The sequence below is a fragment of the Panthera onca genome (assembly GCF_046562875.1).
Source record: "Panthera onca isolate mPanOnc1 chromosome E1 unlocalized genomic scaffold, mPanOnc1 haplotype 2 h2.Chr16_ul_4, whole genome shotgun sequence".
Lineage (NCBI taxonomy): Eukaryota > Metazoa > Chordata > Mammalia > Carnivora > Felidae > Panthera > Panthera onca.
In genome coordinates this window covers 470040-494047 of record NW_027675818.1, presented here as the reverse complement: position 1 = coordinate 494047, position 24008 = coordinate 470040, and positions in this window count along the sequence as shown.

Below are 24008 nucleotides of genomic sequence, written 5' to 3'. Positions count from 1 at the left end.
TTCAAGATATACTATCTTAAATTTTTATAGCTGGGCCTAAATTTTATTATTTCCACATCAAAAATCTAGGTAAACCTAAATATTTAGAACACCTTTTAAAAACAAGACAAAATTATTTAATCAGTATGAACATATGTGTGTATTAAAACTAATCGTGGAAATATATATGAGAATGGCAGGGGGCAATATTTAATAAGAAAAAAAGCAAAACACAAGAGTCTCAATCTGACATCTTTATTTGAATCTCACTCACCTTTTACATCTGCACAATTCAGCAAACTAGTCTTATATATTCTTCTACTAGCTGTAGCTGCAAGAAACACATAATTTAGGTCATAGAGAAAACATCTAGACATGCTAAAACAATATCAAATATCCAAGTTCAGAAATATACAGCATAAAATAATTTGCTCCTAAAATTTACCTAGTATCTTCTAGAAATAATAAAACAAAAAATGTAAACGAAATTCTTAATATGGTAAATCAATTCTTTAGCACCTGAGACAATTATTAATATTTACCAGGCCAAAGAAAAAACACTTCCTTATGTTGTATTTTTTCTGAGTCCACATTTTACCCCCTCTACTAGTAAGTATAGTTCTACATCTCTCCTCGTCCTCCTCTCCAACCCAAGGCATCTCAATGGAAGGAAAAATAACTATCAATATTCCTTAGTCCAAATGGCAAGACTGATGATTGATGAGCCTCTTGATTTAGACATATTTTTAAATGGTAATTTATGTGTTCCTAAATATTAAAAATAATTACCTTTAGAATTATGGATATTTTTAACTCTAACTTCTAAGTGATCTAGAATAAACATGGAGATTTGGATTATAAAAAAATTGTAGGCTATAATTCTAATTCCCTCAAGATTCTACCTGATACTTGCAATGGCTGAACAACTCCCTGAATGACTATATTAACTCTCTTGAAGACTATTCTGATATTTGAAATGCCCACCATTAATTGGAAGTAATTTCTTTAGCTCCGAATGCTCTGGTGAGGACTCTATCCCCGTATTTTGCAAGACATTTTCCAGGTCACTGAGGTCAACTTCTCCTCCTGCAGAACAAAAGAAGTAGAGAAAGATGACATTTTAAAAAATAGCATAATTTCCAATTATTAAAGAGAAATAAAGCATAATGATACCTGCTAAAAAATAAGCAGTCAGTTACAGACACAAAATGAACAGTGTTTCTTTAACACTGGTAAAAGAGATGCTCCCATAATAATGGTTATAAAGTAATATTTCACAATTGAATAAGGTTCATATAATTTAAAAATTATTAGAGTAATAAAGATGATCGGTACAAATAACTTAACATAGGGTATGGAAATTAAGCTAGAAATCAATAGCAAAAGCTACTAGGAAACTCCCCTAACTTTGGAAACTAAAGAATGCCTCTCTAAATAAATCATGTGTCAAAAAAATAAACCATACTGGAAGTTAGAATATTTTGAATTGAGTAAAAATAATAATATTACATATTAAAACTTGTAGGATATGGTAAGGTCGTGCTGAGGGAAATTCACAGCCTTAAATGCATGTAATAGAAAAGATGAAAAGATCAATAACCCAAGGTTCTATCTTAAAAAGTTAGGAAAGAACAGCAAATTAAACCCCTCAAAAGGAGAAGAAAAGTTCTAAGGACAAAAGCAGAAACTACTGAAATGAAAAGCAAACTTTAAATAAAATCAATACAACCAAATGTTGGGTTTTGGAAAGACCAACAAAAGTGATACATACCTGCACTAAGACTGACAAAGGAAAAAAAGAGAGAAAGCACAAAGAATAAATATTTCTAATGACAAAAAGGACATTACTAAGAATAGCCAAGAAGAGTTTAAAGAAGTAAATAAAATTGGGAGGATTTATGCTTCAGATATCAAGACATATTAAATCTACATTAAAATAGTAGGTATACTGGTGCAAGGACCAGCAAATAGAACAAAGAACAAAAAGAATAAAAAGTCCAGATATAGCAACACATTTATTATCTTTCATTTATGAAAAAGCTAGCCTTACATTAAAGTAGGGAAAGGATCACCTTGTCAATAAATGGTGAATATCCATTTAGAAGAAAAAGGGACCCTTATCCCACATCATATAGAAAAATCAATTAAGTGGATTATAGATCTAAATGTGAAAGGAAAATAATAAAGCTCCCAGAAGTTAAATAGGAGACGTTTTCATGACCGCGGTGTATGGAAGGATTTCTTCAACAGGCTCCCAAACATTCTAACTATAAAAGAAAAAAGGTTGACTAATTCAACTACGTGTCAAAGAGAAACTTTTGTTCATCAGAAGATAAAATACAAGAGGAGACACCACACGGCACTGCCAATGCCCCTGCGGAGAAGCTGAGATCACCACCGAATTTGAAATATTTAAAGTGGATACAAAATTGTTTCAGTAATGCAGACAATTAAGTGCGTTGCTGTGGGTGACGGTGCTGTTGGTAAAACGTGTCTCCTGATATCCTACACAACAAACACATTTCTGAATATGTACCGACTCTTGGTGACAACTATGCAGTCACCATTATGATCGATAGGGGGCCATACGCTCTTGGACTTTCTGATACTGCGGGGCAAGAGGACTATGACAGATTACAACTGCCAAGTTATTCTACAAACGTATTTCAACGTATTTACGAATACATTTCTACAAATGTATTCCAGTCTGTTATTCAGTGATCTCTGCCTCCTCACTCGAAAATGTGAAGGAAATGTGGGTGCCTGAGATAACTTACCACTGTCCCAAGACTTTCTTGCTTGTTGGGACCCAAATTGATCTTAAAGATGACTCCTCTACGATTGAGAAACCAAGAACAAAGAGAAGTCTATCCCTCCGGAGACTGCTGAAATGATGTGAAAAGCTGGCCCATGACCTGAAGGTGGTCAAATATGTGGCGGGTTCTGCACTCACAGAAAGGCCTAAAGAATGTATGTGACGAGGCAATATTGGCTGGCCTGGAGCCTCCAGAACCAAAGGAGAGCTGCTGCTATGAACAACTCTCCAGAGTCCTTTCTGCACTGCTGGTGTCAGCATTGTACTAAAAGCAATGTTAAACTAAAGATGAAAAATTAAAATTCATTTCTGCAATAATGACAAGTGCCTTGCACCTACAAACATGCACTTGTGTGAGACAAGGCCCATAGGTATGATTCCCTTCCCCTTCTCAATATTAGTTAATTCAGTAATTGTGTATTGTCAGAAAGTGATTAGTACTAGGTTTTTATCTTGTTGTTTCAAAAATATTTTTTTTGTTGTTTAAAAGCAAGGCATGCTTGTGATGACTCTGTAATCGACGAATTTGGGTTGTTAAAGCTACTCCCAGGCTCCATCCACTCTCGAGTTGCAAATATTTATGTACCCAACATGAAAGCAGCCAAATACATAAAGCAACTATTAATAGATATGTAAAGGAAGAAATTGATAGCAATGAACTAACAGTAAAGGACTTTAACATCCCACTTATACCAAATATATAAAGCAACTATTATTCTGGAGAATAATCTGGGAAATCCAGGTTTTTTCTTTTACCTTTATTGGGGGGGGGGGAGGAGAGAGTATGTGGGGCATTTGTTTTTATTTAGTCATGTTTTTTAAATTCATTAGCCACTGGACAGCTCTTAGAGGGAAGAGGATGGACTGACTCCACATTCCATTTCCTAGATCAAGTTTAGAACACTTGTCCCCCACCTGGTACTCTTAGGAAGGAGTATAGTAAACGCCTCATTTAATAACATACTCATAGTTAAAAGTTGCCTTTTCTCTCCACCCATGAGTAGGTCCAGTACTTGATGAAATTCCTGAAAGTAGGGAGAACCTGTCTGGCCCCTCCTCTTTTCTAGGATGTACTCTATACGTGACTGTGACTTTCAGGGAAATTTGATTGCCATATGCTATTTTTTTGACATTACTTTCTAACTTCTTTCACTGATAAATGAAGAAAAGTGTTTTGGGGGGTATTTTGAAATACATCCAATGGATTGAGTGTGTAATTAAAAAACATTTTTCCCTATCAAAAAAAAAGAAGATAAAATATAAGTGAAAAGTTAAACTATACAGTAAGATATTTATAATTTATATAACCTGCAAGGGACTTGTATCTAGAGTACATTAAAAAAAACAAACAGGTAAAAGATAAATGAAAAATGCAATATGAATTTCTGGGAAAGATGGCAAAGTAGGAGGATCCTAAGCTCATTTGTCTCATGGATACCCCTCGATACACCCGTATCAGTGTAACCAACCCAGAAAACAACCTGAAGACGGTCAGAACAGACCCTCCACAGTTAATTGAAGAGAAGAGGCCACAATGAAAAGAATGGGAGGAATAATGGAGATGTGGTTAGAACCAGACCCCCAGGAAAACCAACCACAAATGTGAGGGATGCCACAAGCACGGAAAAGGGAGAGGAAGAGATCTCCTGCCAGGCACCCCAGACATGGGTGACCTGCACTGTAAAGACAAACCCCCGTAATATTTGTCTTTGAAAGACAGAGGGGCTTAACTTTTTTTTTTTTTTTTTTTTAACTTTTACAATCACTGGAGCTTAACACCTAGAATTTTAAAAATCACTTGGCTTGGCTCTGGGAGAGCTGGAGGGCAAGAGGAAACAGTCTCCATCCTTAAAGAGACAGCATAACAAACAGCCCTGCAGGGATACAGCATAGAAGTGGCAGTTTGAAAAGTGGCTGGGATATTGAGAAAGGAGATTTATTTACTAATCTCAGAACTTCTCCTGGAAGGGCAGGGATTTTTAGGAGACTTCTCCAAGAATAAAAGACCTGGCAGGCACCATTTCTCTCCCCTACCCCCACCCTAATCCAGATACCCAGACAGCTGCAGGAACCAGCTGGAACACTTGCCATGTAGCTTGCTAACACCGCTTCACCCACTCCTGCATTCTCCTGCAGGCTGCCCCCTCCAACCATCCCCACTGGGCAGGAGTCCATCCAAAGCAGCACTAGATGCCTCTCATCTTGTAAGCAGCAGGCAGCTCCAACACTGTCCAGGACCACTCCCAAGTGACTCTTGCCCTGGGAGAGGGAATATAATCACACACATCAGTTTGACTATATTCCCAGCTCTGGGATGGGTACAGACCTCTGACTGCCAGCTCTACCCACCAACGATGATCTCACAGCGGGCAGCAGAAAGTGAGCACCCTGAAGTTTGGTACAACCACAGTTCTGGCAAATGGGGTGAGGCCAGGCATCTGGTCTGACCCAACTCAAGCCCAAGGTGGCCCCAGACTGGCCCTTTAACATCACAGGGACCAAACCTTGTCCACAACAGGCAAAGAAGGCCATTGCAGATGACAACTGATGGCAAACATGACTCAACAATCACAGCCCTAGGGCATGCAACACCCAGAGAAGACACCTGAAATGCTAGTTTTTGGTGAACAGGGGACATTACACAACAGGACACTACAGGGCCTCTTCTTCATAAGACCACTTTTTTCAAGATCAGGGACATAGCTGACTTTCCCAATACATAGAAACAGACACAGGGAGTTACACAAAATGAAACTGCGGCTTATGTCCCAAATGAAAGAACAGGTCAAAAGCACAGCAAAAGAGCTAAATGAAACAGAGATAAGCAATATACCCAATAGAGAATTCAAAGTAATGGTCATGAACATACTTACTGGATGTGAGAAAAGAGTAGAGGATCATAGTGAGAAATTCAACAAAGATATTAGAAAATATAAAAAAAGAACCAGAGATGAAGAACTCATTAACTAAAATTAAAAACACACTAGAGTGAATAAATAGTGGACTAGAGGAAGCAAAAGAACAGATCATTACTGAAAGAACAGTAATGGAAAGCAACTAAGCTGAAAAGGAAAGAGTAAAAGAACAATATAAAATGAGAAGAGAGAACTCAGTGACACCATCAAATGTAATAACATTAGCATTATAGGGATCCCAGAAGGAGAAGAGAGAGAAAAGCAGCCAGAAAAATTTGTTAGAAGAAATAATAGCTGAAAAATTCCCTAATGTGGAGAAGGAGACAAATCAAGATTCAGAAGACTCTGAGTCCCCAACAAAATAAACCCAAGGAAGTCTACACCAAGACACATAATAATTAAAATGGCAAAAAATAGTGGTAAAGAGAGAACTTTAAAAGCAGCAAGAGAAAAAAGTTATATGCAAGGGAAACTCCTTAAGTCTATCCGCTGATTTTTCAGAAGAAACTCTGCAGTCCAGAAGGGAGTGGTATGATATATTCAAAGTGCTGAAAGAAAAAAACCTGCAACCAAGAATACTCTATCCAGCAAGGCTATCATTCAGAATAGAAGGAGAGATAGACAAACAAAAGTAAAAGGCATTCCTCACCATTAAACCAGTCTTACAAGAAATGTTAAGAGGAATTCTTTGGAAAGGAAAGGCCATAATCAGGAGCAAGCAAATTAGGAAAGGAAAAAAATTCACGGGGGCATACAAACATAACCAAAGTGGTAGATCAATCACTTATAAAACCAGTATGGAAGCTAAAGCATAAAAGCAGTAAAATCAATTATAGCTATAGAAATCAGTCAAGGAATTCACAAAATAAAAGGAAGTAAAATATGAAATCATACATATAAAATGTGTGTGTGTGGGGGGGGGGGGGTGAAATTTAGTGCTTTTAAAATGGGTTCAAACTTAAGCAACCAGTACCTAATATAGGCTGCTATACGCATAGGATATTATATATAAACCTGATGGCAACCACAAATAAAAAAACGTGTAATAGATATGCAAAAAACAAAAGAAAAAGATATTGAAGCATATCACTAAAGGCCATCAAACCACAACGGAAGAAAGCAAGAGAAGAAAGGAACAAAGAAGAACTACAAAAGCCCCCAAAAGCTACTAGAACCGATAAATGAAATCAGCCAAGTTACAGGGTACAAAATCAATATACAGAAATCTGTTGCATTTCTACACGTTAATAATGAAGTAGCAGAAAGAGAAATTAAGAAAACAATCCCATTTTCAATTGCACTAAAAATAATAAAATATTTAGGAGTAAATTCAACCACAGAGGTGAAAGACCCACTCATTGAAAACTATAAAATATTGATGAAAACATTTGAAGATGACATAAACAAATGGAAAGATATTCCATGCTCATGAAGTAGAAGAACAAATATTGTTAAAATGTCCATAGTATGCAAAGCAATCTACAGATTTAATGAATTCTCTATCAAAATACCAGTAACAACTATAACAAAGAGTCCTAAAATTTATACGGAACCTCAGAAACCCCAAACAGCCAAAACAATCTTGAAAAAGAAGAACAAAGCAGGTGGTATCACAATTCCAGATTTCAAGTTATACTACAAAGCGGTACAAATCAAAACAATATAGTACTGGTATAAAAGTAGACATATAGATCAATAGAAAAGGGTAGAAAGCATGTAAAGCATATTTAGGCATATAATCCACAATTATATGGTCAATCAATCTTTGACAAAAGATTATACAATGGGAAAAAAAGACAATCTCTTCAACAAATGGTGCCGGGAAAACTGGACAGCTACATATAACAGAATGAAACTGGACCACTTTACACCCCACACCAAGGTATACTAAAACGGATTAAAGACCTAAATAGGAGACTTAATACTATAAAAATCTAGAAAAGAGCACAGGCAGTAATTTCTCTGACATCGGCTGTAGCAACATTTTTTCTAGATATGTCTCCTGAGGCAAGGGGAATAAAAGCAAAAATAAACTATTGGGATGCCATCAAAATAAAAACTTCTGCATAGCAAAGGAAATAATCAACAAAATTAGAAGACAACCTATTGAATGGGAGAAGGTATTTGCAAATGATGTATCTGATAAAGAGTTAGTATCAAAATGTATAAAGAACTTACACCAAGTCAACATCAACAAAACCCCAAATAAACCAATTAAAAAATGGGCAGAAGACACAAGCAGACATTTCTCCAAAGAAGACATACAGATGACCAACAGACATGTGAAAACAAGCTCAATATCACCTATCATCAGGGATACACAAATCAAAACTACAATGAGATATCACCTCACACCGGTCAGGATAGCTAAAATCAAAAACACAAGAAACAACAAGTGTTGGTGAGGATGTGGAAAAAAAGGAACTCTCGTGCACTGTTGGTGGGAATGCAAAGTGGTGCAGCCACTGTGGAAGACATTATGGAGAGTCCTCAAAAAAACTAAAAATAGACTATCCTATGATCCAGTAATCACATTACTGGGTATTTATCCAAAGAATACAAAAACACTAATTCAGAAGGATATGTGCACCTCTATGTTTATTGCAGCATTATTTACAATAACCATACTATAGAAGCAGCCCAAGTGTCCATCAGCTGATGAATGGATAAAGAAGATGTAGTGTGTGTGTGTGTGTGTGTGTGTGTGTGTGTGTATGTATGTGTGTGTGTGTGTGTGTGTGTGTATATATGTACACATACACACACACATACATATATATATATACACATACATACACATACATATGTGTATATATATATATATAATGGATATATGGTATATATATATACATATACATATATATATAATGGACTATATATATAATGGAATATATATATAATGGAATATATATGTAATGGAATATATATAATGGAATATATATATAATGGAATATATATGTAATGGAATATTATTCAGCCATAAAAAGAATGAAATCTTGCCATTTGCAACAACATGGATGGAGCTAGAGACTATAATGCTAAGTGAAATAAGTCAATCAGAGAAAGCCAAATATCAAAGGATTTCACTCATATGTGGAATTTAAGAAAAAAACAAACAAAGAGAAAAAAAAAGAGTGAGAGAAACTAAGGAACAGACTCTGAAGTACAGAGAACACACCGATGGTTACCAGGAGGCAGATGGGTGGGTGGGTTGGGGGATGAGTGAAGTAGGTAATGAGGATTGAAGAGTACACTTAGCTGATGAGGACTGAGTAATGTATAGAGCTGTTGAATAATGTATAGCTGTCACTAGAATGTACACCTGAAACTAATATAACACCTTATGATAAATATACTTGAATTTAAAAAACAAATAAAAAATGTTTTAAAAATTCAGTATGTAGAACACAGACATCCAAGCAAATAGGCAACAGACATGAAAGGAGCTTTATCGTAGAGGTATCCAAATAACCAGTAAACATGGATGCTCAACATCATTAATCATTAGGGAAATCCAAAAATAACAGTGGTATACCACAGCATGCTCACCAGAATGGCTACAACGGAGAAGAGAGATAATACCAAGTATTAGCAAGGATGTAAAGCAATGGTTGATGTGTCAAATGGTACAACTGCTTTAGAAAATGGATTGACAACATCTAATCAAGTACACACAATCCCATCTAACAACAAAGAAATTTCATTTCTAGGTGGATGGCCTAGAATTGTGCACATATGTTCACCAAAAGGCATATACAAGAATATTCATAGCAATATGTTCTTCATAACTGCTCCAAACTAGAAATGTCCTGTGACGGTAGACTGGATACATATCTTGTGGTATACTGATGCAGTGGAATATCGCACGGCAATTCAGGTACAACGAGCTAGTCAGAAATCATTTTACCTACTACCGCACATTCTCTAAAGATCTCCTTGACTGTAATTTGGTAGACTGTACAATATGCAGCAATGAAAACTAACAAACTGCCGCTACATGCAACAATGTGGACAAATCTCAGAGAATAAGATGTAATACAATGTTACGTGAAAGAAGTCAGACATCATGGAACACAGATCAGATGACTGCATTTATACAAATTCCAAAAGCGGGTGAAACTAATCTGTGGTCCTAGAATACAGGATGCAGTTACCTCCAGAGAGTCCAGAGGACATGACTGTGAAGTGGTACAGTGGATCTTCTGTATTACTGATAATGTATTTCTTCATCCAGGTGATAGATAAATATGTATGTCCACTTTGTAATAATTCTTAAGCTGGACACACTATACAATGTAGTAATTACGTGTTTCATACTTCAGTAAAATATTTATCACAGGAAAAAATATAATTTAGTGTAGACTTGGGATCTCATATTTATAGTAATTTCTCACTGACCTGTAATAACTTGTACTGAATCTATCAATGTTTTTAGATCAGTCTTCCCTTTAGCTAAAAAATAAGACATAATGGAGATACAAAGCAGGTTCTTTAAAAAATTATAAAATAAGAAACCAGAAATAAGCTGAATTTCATTATTCCACATCACCATTTGGGCTCACTTGAACTGCTTAATTCTTAGTTTTATGACACTGATTCTATGTTACTTTTTAAAATTTTTTTTAATGTCTTAATTTATTTTTCTTTGAGACAGAGAGAGACAGAGTGTGAGCAGGGGAGGGGTAGAGAGAGAGAGGGAGACACAGAATCCGAAGCAGGCTCCAGGTTCTGAGCTGTCAGCACAGAGCCTGACGCAGGGCTTGAACTCACGGACTGTGAGATCATGACCTGAGCTGAAGTCGGACGCTTAACCGACTGAGCCACCCAGGTGCCCCAAGACATTGATTCTATTTTAGTAAGCTGGCCTTTGACCCTTGAACCATAAAGTCTGGCCCATGGAAAAATATGCTTTTACTCAGCTATTTTAGTCCTTATAAACAGGATAGAAAATACCATCCATGCAAGTTAATTCTCTAAAGGCCCTCGATTCTGGTAATGCTATGACTCTTAAGTATGAGTCTCTAGTGAAGAAAAGTCTATTTTCATCTCTGGTTTACTGCTAATATACTCTGATTCTCCCTGTTGCTCAGAATTGCTGCAAATGATTACAATGTACAATGTATTAGAAGTAAGTATTAGTGGCCCGACCAAAGGCAGTTTTTGTTTTCCTTAGGAATCATTCACTTTTTCGCTCATTTACTCTATCATCTCTCACTCAACATTTATAGGGTGCTTACTTATAGGCCAGACACTCTGCTAGGTACTAGATACAGAATACCCTTTTCTATTCTAAGGTCACATTAAAGTGACAAGACAGGCAAAGAAGCATACATTTACACAATGTGGCAATTATAATGAAAAATGTATGCAGTTATTGTGGAAACACAGAGAAGAGACATCTAATGGAGCCTGGGTATTTAAAGAACTTACTAGAAAAAGTGCCCTCAACTCTAATAAGCAATGGTGAGGAGTAGGTCAAACAAAGGGGAAGGGGAAACTCTCTGAATAGCGGGGAAAGTATAAGCAAAACAAAGATGCGACAAAAAGCATGATATATGTATGCTTGGAATAAAAGTTCAATGTTAGTGAGGGTAAAATACTAGATTGGACAGATAAGGCCAACCCAGATAATGAAAGAACTTGTTTGCCATAAAAAGGACTTGAGACATTCCCAAGTACCAAACTGAAAGCCATTAAAGGATTTTAAATTGGTGCAGAATGTCATCAGATTTGCATCTTATATGGATCACTCTAATGTCTAATATTTTGTGGAAGCCCTTGTAGTAGCTGAAGTCAGGAATGAAAGGACCTAAAATAGGGCAGTGGTAGCAGGGAGTGAGAGAAACTGATGGATTTACATATGGGATTTTTTCCAATGGTTTATTATGAAAATTTGTCAACATATAGCAAAGTTGAAGGAACTGTGCAATAAACACCCATATGCCCACCATCTGATTCTACTATTTAACATTTTACTATACTTGGCTTGTCACATATCCATCCATCTACCCATCTGTGTGCAGCAATTTTTAAATTTAGGTTTATATAAAGGTAAAACTTACAAAATTAGGTGGCAGATAATCCAGATCGTGGTTGACAGGAATTGGGGGAATCAAAAATGAATTCCATATATCTAGCTTAGGTGAATAGATGGATAGGGAGAGCACAAATGAGATTGAGAATACAGGACTAGGAGACTGGACAGGAAAATACTGAATTCAGTTCTAAATTCTAAATTCAGTTCAGTTGAGAAAAAGAAGCGTCCCACGGAATATCCAAGTAGAAATGTGTAGCAGGCATTTGGATACACCAGTTTGAAGCTGTATAGAAACACAGATTTACAGTCATAAGCATGTAGATGATAGGTTGAACAAAAGACAGTGATGAGATTACCCAGGTAGAGTATGCAAAATGAAAATCAAAAAATGAGAAGATCCAGGTTAGGAGGAAAAAAACACAGAAGCCAAAGGAGAATAATTTCAAGAAGGTGAGAATTATCACCGATACAAAAGACAGTAGAAAGCTCCAATAAAAAGTCAATAATGTCTAATGCAACTAGCAAATGGCAGGTTACTGGTGCCCAGAGAGAACTTTCAGTAGTATTATGGGGCTGTGTCAGAAGAGAGGAATGATGGGGAATGTGAGAAGGGTACACAGTGGGCTTGCATTTATTTCCTTTTCCGTCGTTTAACTGTGCTTCCTCAACATTCCCAGATGTGAAAGATGGTCTTGGAATCAGTCTAGTCAAGTGCTTTGTATTCTATATACATTCAGAAAATGGAAGACAGGATTAGTTCTTGTTCTAGAACTACATTTTTCCCTAAGATTTTACATCACAAAATTAATCTGGTTTCAGAATAACTCTTACATAGACCCTCGAGACCAAATTTTCCTGAAAGACTTTTTATATCTAAAATGAGTCACCATAAAGTGGAAGTTTTCTTTTCATCTCTCCAGAATCTTCTTTGGTGAGTTCAAAGCCCATGTTCCCTAGTATCTTGTCCAGGTCTCTGACAGCTACTGTCTCTCCTTAGGGAAAGAGAAAAAAATATGAAAATGCCTACTAATGCTGAAATGTTCCATATATTTTACCCATTCATTATAGACTTGGCAGAAATATGCAAGATCCATGGAACATGTTTCAGTTTAAGGCAGAGCTTCAATATGGTTAGAATTAAGCTCACTTCTCTTAAACCTTTTTGGAAAAATAACCATATACCCCATAAACTTCTAAAGGAACAGAATTACTTTCCAGTGTATAATTTTTATGATAGAAACAGGCAGGGGGCGCCTGGGTGGCTCCGTCAGTTGTGTCCGACTTCAGCTCAGGTCATGATCCCACAGTTCCTGGGTTCAAGCCCCACATCTAGTTCTGTGCTGACGGCTCAGAGCCTGGAGCCTGCTTCAGATTCTGTCTGTCTGTATGTCTCTCTCTCTCTCTCTCTCTCTCTCTCTCTCTCTCTCTCTGTCCCTCCCCCACTCATGCTCTGTCTCTGTCTCTCAAAAGAAACTAAATGTTAAAAATTTTTAAGAAAAATAAATAGGCAGTTCCAGTGAAATGAGAAAATCACCATGGTTGGAGTAAGAACACAAGGGTTGAATATTGTTCTCTACTATATATTATCTACTGGAACTTAGGTAAATAACCTAACTTTGAGTCCTAGTTTTCTGTTGTATGAAACAAAGATGAGACTATCTCTCAGAGCTTCTGTGAAGATAAAATAACACTTATGAAAAGATCTAGAACTCTGTCAGGTATGTAGCAGACGTTTGATACGTTTTGTTTTAATTTTTTTTTTTTTACATATATTTATTTTTTAGAGACAGAGCGAGACAGAGCAAAGTGGGGGAGGGGCAGAGAGCGAAGGAGACACAGAATCTGAAGCAGGCAAGCATTCAGCACAGAGCCCAACGTGGGGCTCGAACCCACGAACAGGGAGATCATGACCTGAGCTGAAGTCGGTCACCTAACCAACTGAGCCACCCAGGCGCCCCACGTGATACATTTTAATAACTACATCTAAGCCAAAGTAGCATTGGCTTCCTTTTTTTTTTTTTTTTTTTTTTTTAGCTCTAACTAGATCATTGCCTGTGCTAACCAAAATCACAGAATAATTACATTCTTATTCTGCGTTTCACAATTAACCTGCAATAATAAATTCTGTCTCTTGGAAAATTTGTTAAAATTCATATCAATAAGATCAATATAAAAGCCCCAAAGAAAACAACCTACCAAGATAAAATAATTTCAATTATATTGAATCCATATGTTGGAGAGTATCAGGATTCTTTATCACATGATTAGGAAATAAGACAATAAGTGATACATTGCGAGTGGTTTGTTGATTCATCATCAGTCTCACCTTGGAAAGGTAAGATTTCATAATGATACAGCTTCTTGTTAGCTAAAGACAAGGCAAAATTCAAATCACAGAGAAAGAGAAATGGAATTCATGAAACTGCTTAAGTTTCATAAAGAAGCACTTTTCTGATTTGGCTTATACATCTCGAATACCTATCTCCATAATAATATAAAAGCTAGGTCAAAATCTTTTCCCCTTGAAGCAGCTGTGAGTGACATCCTGCCATGTTGAAACATGTGGTACAGGTATGACATCGTAAATTGTACTCATGTATTTTTCTTTTTCATATTCCTTTTCTTCCATAAAACTTTTCTATTCAGCCATAGAATTTATATAACTCAGAGGAAAGAGGGTTTTTTTGTTTTAATTTTCAAAAGCTACTTTTTATAAAGCAAACCTGAAAATCTAACATTTCATTTTACTGTGAACCAGAGGGTTGAAAGGGAAAAAAAAAATGACACAAGGAAGCTCCCTTTCCTCCTTCTTCCCATAGCCTGTTTGGTAAGAAGAGGAGGGGAAAAGTCCGTTAACTACCTGAAGGGAGTGGGTGAGGGGAGGAGAAACAGGTGATGGAGGAGAAACAGTTTCACATCTGAAACTGGTATCACACTGTATGTTAACTAACTGGAATTTAAACAAAAACTTAAAAAATAGAGTTAACCTAGTTTCTTCCGGTTTAAAATAAAAAGTTCCTTTTTGGTTGACCTAGTTTATTTTGGGAAATTCTCAGTTTTTCAAACCTTTCCGCACTTCCGCTCTGAGAGGCCTCCTCGTAGTATCAGGGAAAGCTTGGGGGTCCTGCTGCCCGTGAAGGAGGGCGGCCAGACCTTGGGTTGCCCTCTGGATTCTCGATAGCCTCTTCAACAAAATCCACATTTCATGAGTCCTGACATCTCCTGCTGAAGCTGATGGCCTGAGAAACTTGTGGTCTGTGTCGTTGTGGTCTGTGTCATTGTTGTTTTGTTTTTTAGCAAAGTCAAGGTTCTTTGGTCCTTCCTTCACTAACTTGGTTGGCTAAGCCCTAGCATTCACTGGTGATGAGGTCCTCTGTGTCTCAGTCAAGTATTCTGTTAGTCCCCAGACCATACTGTCTACTCCATAGCCTCTGGAGGGATCACCTCTCCCTTTGACTTGGTGTCCCATGGCAGACCCACTGACCCCCATCTCTGAGAAACCTTCTACATTGCTTACTGGGAGTACGTGGGAAAACTGGATATCCTTCATACCACACAAAGCCAAAGGGGGCAAAGCGGTGGCCTGTTTCCAGCCCTCCCTCTGCCTAAGAACACCATACCGCAATATCTATTCTGGTGAAAATGGCATCCTGTCTGGACACTCAGTGAGGTGGTGACATCCCAGAGTTCCAAATAGGAAGCACGACAAAAGGTCTCCTTGGTTTTTTCTATACCCTCACTCCCATCCCATCAACACATCTAGAGTTTTTCTTCTATCTTACCTCCTATCAGGGTTTGATTAGAAAGAAGGGTTGAGGGTAGAGATGATGGGGGTGTGCAGCAGGCAGCAAGAACACTTGAACCTTCTTTTGAGAGAGAGAGAGAGAGAGAGAGAGAGAGATCTTTATCTCTATTTCTCCCCCCAGTTGCACTTTCTTAAACCATAGATTCATAAATACAGAGAACAAACTGTTGGTTGTCAGAGGAAAGGGGAGTGGGGGGGATACATGAAATAGGTGAACAGAGTCACAAAGATGAAAAGTACAGCATAGGGAATATAGTCAGTAATATCATAATAACGTTGCATGATGACAGATGGTAACGACATTTACCATGGTGAGCAGTTAGTTAAGTAGATAATTATTGAACCACTACATTGCACACCTGAAACTAGTATAACGTTGTATGTCAACTATACTTCAATACTTTAAAAAATATTGCTGAGAATACTCTTGCAAAAATATGTTTTAAAAGCATTACTATCTCAGGTGCGCCTGGGTGGCTCAGTTGGTTAAGTGTCTGACTTCAGCTAAGGTCATGATCTCATGGTTCGTGGGTGTGAGCCCTGCATCTGGCTCTGTGCTAACAGCTCAGAGCTTGGAGCCTGCTTCTGATTCTGTGTCTCCCCATCTCTCTGCCCCTCCCCCCCTCGCAAATCAATAAAACATTAAAAAAAGTTTAAAGCATCGCTCTCTCAGTTTTATATCAACTTCTTACCTGTAACAGCTTCAGCTTTATTCATTAGTTTATTAGGTTCAACTCTTCCATCAGCTGTAAAATGAGGTACAAATTACAGAGATCATAATGAGGTTCAAACACATGAAATTCTTAACTGTGAAACAGCATAAGAAATCAACAATTTCCCATGATTTTTACTACAACTGTATTTCTCTCCCCCCCACCCCCGCCCATGCCTTCATATTCTTTTCTGTGCTCCACCCCACCAGGTACATAACCCCACACACCAGTATTTCCATTCAGAATGCTTTTATTACCTGCCCTGGTCTATAAAGTCCATGTTAGGACTACTTCACCTCTATTCCCACTTCTCTGCAAACTAGGGGGTCTAGGACATGAGCAGTCATCTTCCCTGTATAATTCTATTTTTACAGACTGATTCATTTAGTCCTGTTTCCTTCACATCCAGTTCCCTGTCGATATCAGTTAGGCCCTTCCTCTTTCATGCTCCCCTTGCCTGTGGAGCCCTGTCTGGTCCTAGCTGTGGTTCCCATTGCTCGCTCATCACCCTCCTTGGCCAATCTTATGACTGTCCCAGGTATGATCATATCACCAAAAGGGGGGAGGCAAGATAAGGGCTTTTTATCACATTTTGATTTTTTTTAACATTTATTCATTTTTGAGAGACAGAGAGACAGAGCGTGAGAGGGGGAGGGGCAGAGAGAGAGGGAGACACAGAATCTGAAGCAGGCTCCAGGCTCTGAGCTGTCAGCACAGAGCCCGAAGCGGGGCTCAAACTCACCGACCGCCAGGTCATGAACTGAGCTGAAGTCAGACACTAAACCGGCTGAGCCACGCAGGTGCCCCTCACATTTTGTAATCATATAAAAATAGTAGATAAATTGCTTAATGGGTAGGTTGTTCCACAACTTTCAACATTTTGATATTTTTTAATCAGATTTGCAAGTTAAAGGATTTGTCAGTGTTTCCTTAAATAACAGTAATGCACGTTACCCTATGCATAAAATGTTCTTAGATTTATAAAGTTGAAACTCCTGCCTTTTAATATTGTAAAAAACACAAACAAACTTGTATCTTGTAAATTTTTTCCTGCATTGAGCTATTTAATAGCAGTGTAATACAGCTGTATTTATTCTATAGTAATCCTTTTCTTCAGAAGCTGATTCTTCATCATGTCTTGACTCTGTTTTCAAAGTGCAGAATAGCATTTTAAAAGGAGAAAGGAGGAAAAATTGAAAAAAAAAAGTTTAAAGAACAGAATGTTGTGTGCCAGGCCTTTCTTGGTGGATTGGACTGGGTATACATGGTAACGGTGGCAGTTTAGGGTGCTACCCTGCTCCCAAAGTTCGAGCCCTTCGTCGGGCTCGGTGCTGACAGCTCAGAGCCTGGAGCCTGCTTTGGATTCTGTGTCTCCCTCTCTTTCTGCTCCTTCCCTGTTCATGCTCTGTCTCTCTGTCTCTCAAAAATAGAAAACATTAACATTTTTTTTAAATAATAAAAAGAATATTGTGGGATCTTAATGATGCTTTTTGAATCAGTGATACAGAGGAAAGGTTGCCAAAGTATTCCTAGAAACGTAAGTTTGGATCTAAAGTACTAACAAAACAAATACATTTCCATCTTTCTTCCACACCTCCCAAATGGAACTTTTGGAAACCATAAAATTTATTCTCAAGGAAGAGAGCCTAAAGCATAACACTTAAGGTAATTTTTTATTATTTTTTTATCATTTTCTATGGTTCTTTCTATAAGAATTTTATATCTAAGAAGTTTACATTAATAAAAAGACTTCTCACAACATAGAACCATGTGAACGATGTCTATGTAAATGTCACCTTCAACTGACAGGTGCTTCAGAATCTTACAAAATTCTTTACCTGACATCTCCATCTTCATGTTTCCTAGAAAAGTGTCTAAGTTGCTGTCATCAACCTTACTTCCTAGGAGAAAAATAGAAGCGGTAAAAGCTACGAGAATGGGAAATGCTAATAATTTTCAATTTCAGAAAAATACTTCCTATTATCTTCACATCGCTATATTCCATTTCAGTGTGAAAAGAAGAGTCTTTTGACATGTATTCAGATGCACACTTTCAGTTCTTCTATCAGAAATAGAAACATGTTCTTTTGATCATTTTAAAGAGAATATGGCTATAAGCACAGGAACATTTAACCCAGTACAGCCCATATGATATTAGACAAGAAGTGTTACTGGCTGATGTTGAGGGAACAGTTAGGAGCCACTATGTAAACTGTGGTAGGGGCACCTGGGTGGCTCAGTCGGTTGAGGGTCCGACTTCGGCTCAGGCCATGATCTCACAGTCTGTAAGTTCGAGCCCTGTGTCGGGCTCTGTGCTGACAGCTCAGAGCCTGGAGCACGCTTCGGATTCTGTGTCTCCCTGTCTCTCTGACCCTCCCCCGTTCATGCTCTGTCTCTCTCTGTCTCAAAAAAATAAATAAACATTAAAAAAATGTGGTAAATAAGGAGTCATGTAGCCATAGAATGGGGAATCAATTTTCAGCTTGTACTCAGAGGAAAAAGTGATTTCTCTTCCAAAATGATACATTCGGTATTCTCTGCCAGCCAATTCATCAGGAAGATATAACAATCATAAATGCAGATGAGCAAAATTAGAGAGTCTAAAAAGTATATAACAGAACTGACAAAATTTCATGGAGAAATAGAAAATATAACAATCATAATTAGAAATGTGAGCATCAAAAACACATGAGAAAAAGGTAGTAAATAACAAACAAGGCCAACATGGTTAATAGTGCTTAAATATTAAGTTTAGATCTGAAACTTTTTGGAAGCTAAGGCATAAAGGGGAACTCGGGTTATTACCTACACAAAGAAGCACACTGGTCTTTGGAAGAGAGATTTTTTTTTTTTCTGATATTAAATTTCAAGGAGTGCCTGGGTGTCTCAGTCAGTTAAGCATCCAGCTCTTGATTTCAGCTCAGCTCAGGATCTCATGGTAAATTGTGGGATGGAGAGCCACATCAGGCTTCACGATGGAGCCTACTTAAGATTCTTTCTCCCTCTCCCTCAGCCCCTCCCCTGCTGGTGAGCACACCTGCCCTGTCTCTCTCTAAAAAATCAATCAATCATCTAAATTTCAAGACACTTTTCATCACTAAATAATCTAATGGGCAACATCTTCTGAAGATATAGTGACACTCTTGATATGGCCATTTTTTTTTTAATTTTTTTTTTTTCAACGTTTTTTATTTATTTTTGGGACAGAGTGAGACAGAGCATGAACGGGGGAGGGGCAGAGAGAGAGGGAGACACAGAATCGGAAACAGGCTCCAGGCTCCGAGCCATCAGCCCAGAGCCTGACGTGGGGCTCGAACTCACGGACCGCGAGATCGTGACCTGGCTGAAGTCGGACGCTCAACCGACTGCGCCACCCAGGCGCCCCTTGATATGGCCATTTTTAACACCAGTTCCCAAAAGCAGTTGATATATACTATTAGGAAGTTGTCTCAAAAAAGGCATTTCTAGGGACGCCAGAGTGGCTCAATCAATTAAGCATCCGACTCTTGATCTCAGCTCAGGTCTGGATCCCAGGCATCTCTACAAAACATCTCTTCATAAATATTTTTTTGCTTATCAAAGCTACATATATGTGCTTATCCAAAAGTAGGTGGACATGGTCAAAGAAGTAAACCTTGAATTTCTGCAACCATAGAGGGCACTTAAAAATGGACGATATGAAGTGGTTTGAATGTGTGTATAATTTTGGCTTGGTGTCAGAGATATTCTTCTCACTTACACGTGCAAAATGTAAATCATTCCTTCCTTTTCAGCACCATCGTGGCAAGAAAGGGCAGCTTATCAGAGAATTCAGAGGCCTAAGGTTACAGAAATACTATGCAAACCCAAAGAAGAAAAGGGTCCTTAACATTATAATTGACAAACATTGTGCTAAAATTAAACTTTGAATTAGTGTATAAAGAGAAACTAGGGGCAAAAACATGGAGCCCATACAAAGAAATAACCAAAGAAAACAACGTTGAAATAACAAAAGATGGGGCGCCTGGGTGGCTCAGTGGGTTAAGCGGCTGACTTCAGCTCAGGTCATGATCTCGCGGTCTGTGAGCTCGAGCCCCGCATCGGGCTCTGTGCTGACCGCTCAGAGCCTGGAGCCTGTTTCAGATTCTGTGTCTCCCTCTCTCTCTGATCCTCCCCCGTTCATGCTCTGTCTCTCTCTGTCTCAAAAATAAATAAACGTTAAAAAAAAAAAGAGAGAGAAAAAAAAGAAATAACAAAAGAAAAAAAACAAACCTGAAGAAAAATTTTCCTAACAGTAACAAAGATTTTCACTCATTTCTTAAAGAAGAATTATTGTAAATCAATATCAGGAACCCACTATTTATCATTTTAATATGTCTCACACAATTACACTTGAGTTAAAGTAGAGTAACTTGCAAACAGTGTAATTCTAAGTGCTGGTTTAGTCATTTTAATTAATGTGATTTTTTTCTTCACAAGGTCCTCAGTGGAAAGATAACTGCAGTTAAGACTCTGGTCTCAGACTAGGCAGAAGAGGTAACTAGAGCTCTCTAAAGGGCATGTTCTCATGTGCTACATACACATTTGACATGTGTGGAGTAAACATACTAGACAATTATGCCAGTGGTAAATCAGTTTAAGACCATCTCAAAATCTAGCTAGGGTTTTCCCAAGAGATCTATAACCTACATATCATTAGCTATCTCCATTCAACTGAAAATTCTTACTTTCAGGTAGAAATGAAAATCCTGAATTGACTAAATTGCCAATGAACCCTTCTAAATTCACTTTCCCATCTTCTGAAAGAAAAAATGCATGTCAGAGAACAAGGAATATGAACAGAGATTGGCAACTGTAATTGCTATACTGAAAAACGTTTGATATTTTGTAGATTCCATCAAAAAGACAGACTCATGCGTATCATTCAGACACATACCCTCCTACCGTATAGATCCTCCTCTGTATGATGCTACTTAAAATAAGTAGAACCCAAGTGGGTAGTTGGTAGAAAAGAGCTCGGATAATCCATGAAGTGGATAAACCCTTTAAGGATTCTTGAAAAGTTCAAACACATGCATGTCAGCTAAGATAAAGGATACCTAGAAATGTTAAATGCTCACCCGTGATAGCCACATTCTTCAGGGATCTTTGAATCGCATCTTGGGATAATGGAACTCCTATATTTTTCATCATGGAGTCTAGATCATCAGGAGTGACCTCATTTTTCCTAATGGCGGCCAAAGTTTTCAAGGGGCCTTCTTTTTCTATATTCAAAAAAATATGCAATATACGAAGTTAAAAAATATGTAATATTCAGTGGGTCCTGAGTGACAATAATTACTACTAGTAGTACTACTACTGCTACTTCTACCACTTATTAAGTATTCAGCTTAGTGCTTGCTAAGCACTATGCTAAGTGCTTTATACACACCATCCCATTTTATCACTTAAAAAAAATTTTAGAATGTTTATTTACTTTTGAGAGAGACAGAGACAGAGTGAGAGTGGGGGAGGGGCTGAGAAAGAAGGAGACGCAGAATCTAAAGCAGGCTCCAGGCCCTGAGCTGTCAGCACAGAGCGCTAGGCGGGGCTTGAACCCACAGACCGCGAGATCATGACCTGAGCTGAAGTCGGATGCTTAACTGACTGAGCCACCCAGGCACCCCTCCACCATCCCATTTTAATACAAAGATTCTGTGAGGTTGTTACCAATATTTCCCTTATTTAACAGATAAGGAAACCTAGCCTTAGAGAGGCTAGTCTGTCTAAGCATACACAGTTATTAAATGTAAAGCCAAGTGTGAAGTGCAGGCTATCTGATTTCATAGAACGTTTAGGCGCTAGGCTAAACAGGGCATTGTATATATTTAATTTGAGATTGAGGAATGATTACATATAAAGGAATCTCAGGACATCCGCTTATACTCATCTCTGGCATATCAGAGGCTGGGAATTCCATTAAAGCTAGGATAACTAAGCATAAAAGTAATTCTAGCAATTCTCTTGCCAAAAATTAGATAACCAGCCATAGTTTGATGTGACTATTCTTAATTTTTTTCATTCAATGGATACTTGGATATATCCAACACATACATACAAAAAGTCCCCCAAATAATGGAAGGATCAGCACTGCTATCAATACCAAAAAAAAGGTAACATTCATTTCTGAAAGTATCATGGTTCAATTGTTCAAGTAAGAAAACAAATTTTAAATGTATTATGATAAACACTATCATATCATAAACATTAATCCTGTAAGAGATTTGCTGATAAACAACATACCTAGGAGAGTTTTATAGATCCCATTCAGAAAACCAGAGATTAAGGACAAAATATTTTGTCAGTTGAAAAAACATACCATTTTGGTTACATCCTAAACACCTACAATCTAGGGAATAATTTCATTTTTGTAGCTACCTAAATTAGGCCTTCTGAATTTTGTTCAGTTTCAATCTCGGGAATTAAAATTTAGAGGAAATGAAGCCATTTCAATTAATCTCAAGAACAAAGGCTCCAAGGAGACCCAGAAGTTCCACAGATATCACAGATATCTCACAGTTGGAGATGTCAATTAAATGAACACATTAAAACCAGATTACATTCAATGCCTCATGGCTAAGGCAGTGGAATAATGAGAAGAATACCTCTTACAAAATATGGAGGAAGCTTGTATGTTTCAACATATTCCTACATGTTTCAATAGTTAATCTTCTCATGATAAAATCCCATTTTTATGAACATATAATAGGATAAAAAAAGAAAAGGTAACATTGATTTTTTTTTTTTTTTTTTAGTATAGCTGACACACAATGTTACATTAGTTCCAGGTATACAACTTAGTAATTTGACAAGTTTATACGTTACGCTCTGTTCACCACAAGGGTAACCACCATCTGTCCCATTACATCACTATTACAATATCATTGACTGTATTCTTTATGCTGTGCCTTTTATTCCTGTGACTTATTCATTTCATAACTGGAGGCCTGTATCTCCCTCTCACCTTCACCCTTTTTGTCCAACCCTCAAGACCCTCCCTTCTGGCAACCACGAAGTTGTTTCTGTATTTATAGGTCTGATTCTGCTATTTGCTTATTTATTTATTTGTTGTTTGTTTGGCTTTATTTATTTATTTATTTATTTATTTATTTATTTATAATTCTTCTTTGTATTTTTAAGTGAACTCTACACCCAATTTGGGTCTTTTTTTTTTTTTTTTAACATTTATTTATTTTTGAGACAGAGAGAGAGCATGAACAGGGGAGGGTCAGAGAAAGAGGGAGACACAGAATCTGAAACAGGCTCCAGGCTCTGAGCTGTCAGCACAGAGCCCGACGCGGGGCTCGAACCCACGGACCGTGAGATCATGACCTGAGCCGAAGTCGGACGCTTAACCGACTGAGCCACCCAGGCGCCCCCCCAATTTGGGTCTTGAACTTAAAAGCTTGAGATCAAGAGTCACATGCTCCACCAACTAAGCCAGCTAGGTGCCCCTGTTTGGCTTTTTTTAGATTCCACTTATAATTTGAATCATATGGCATTCATCTTTCTCTGTCTGATTTATTCCACTTAGCATAATACCCTCTAGGTCCATCTATGTTGTCTCCAATGGCATGATCTCATCCTTTTTATGGTTTCCTTATTCATTCAGCTATTAACACTTAGTTAATCCCTTTTGAGTGATGGAAAAATACTATAAGTTCATAAAATTTAAGTCAAGAAAAGGTCAGGACTAGGATCCCTTACTGATTCATCATCCAGAGTA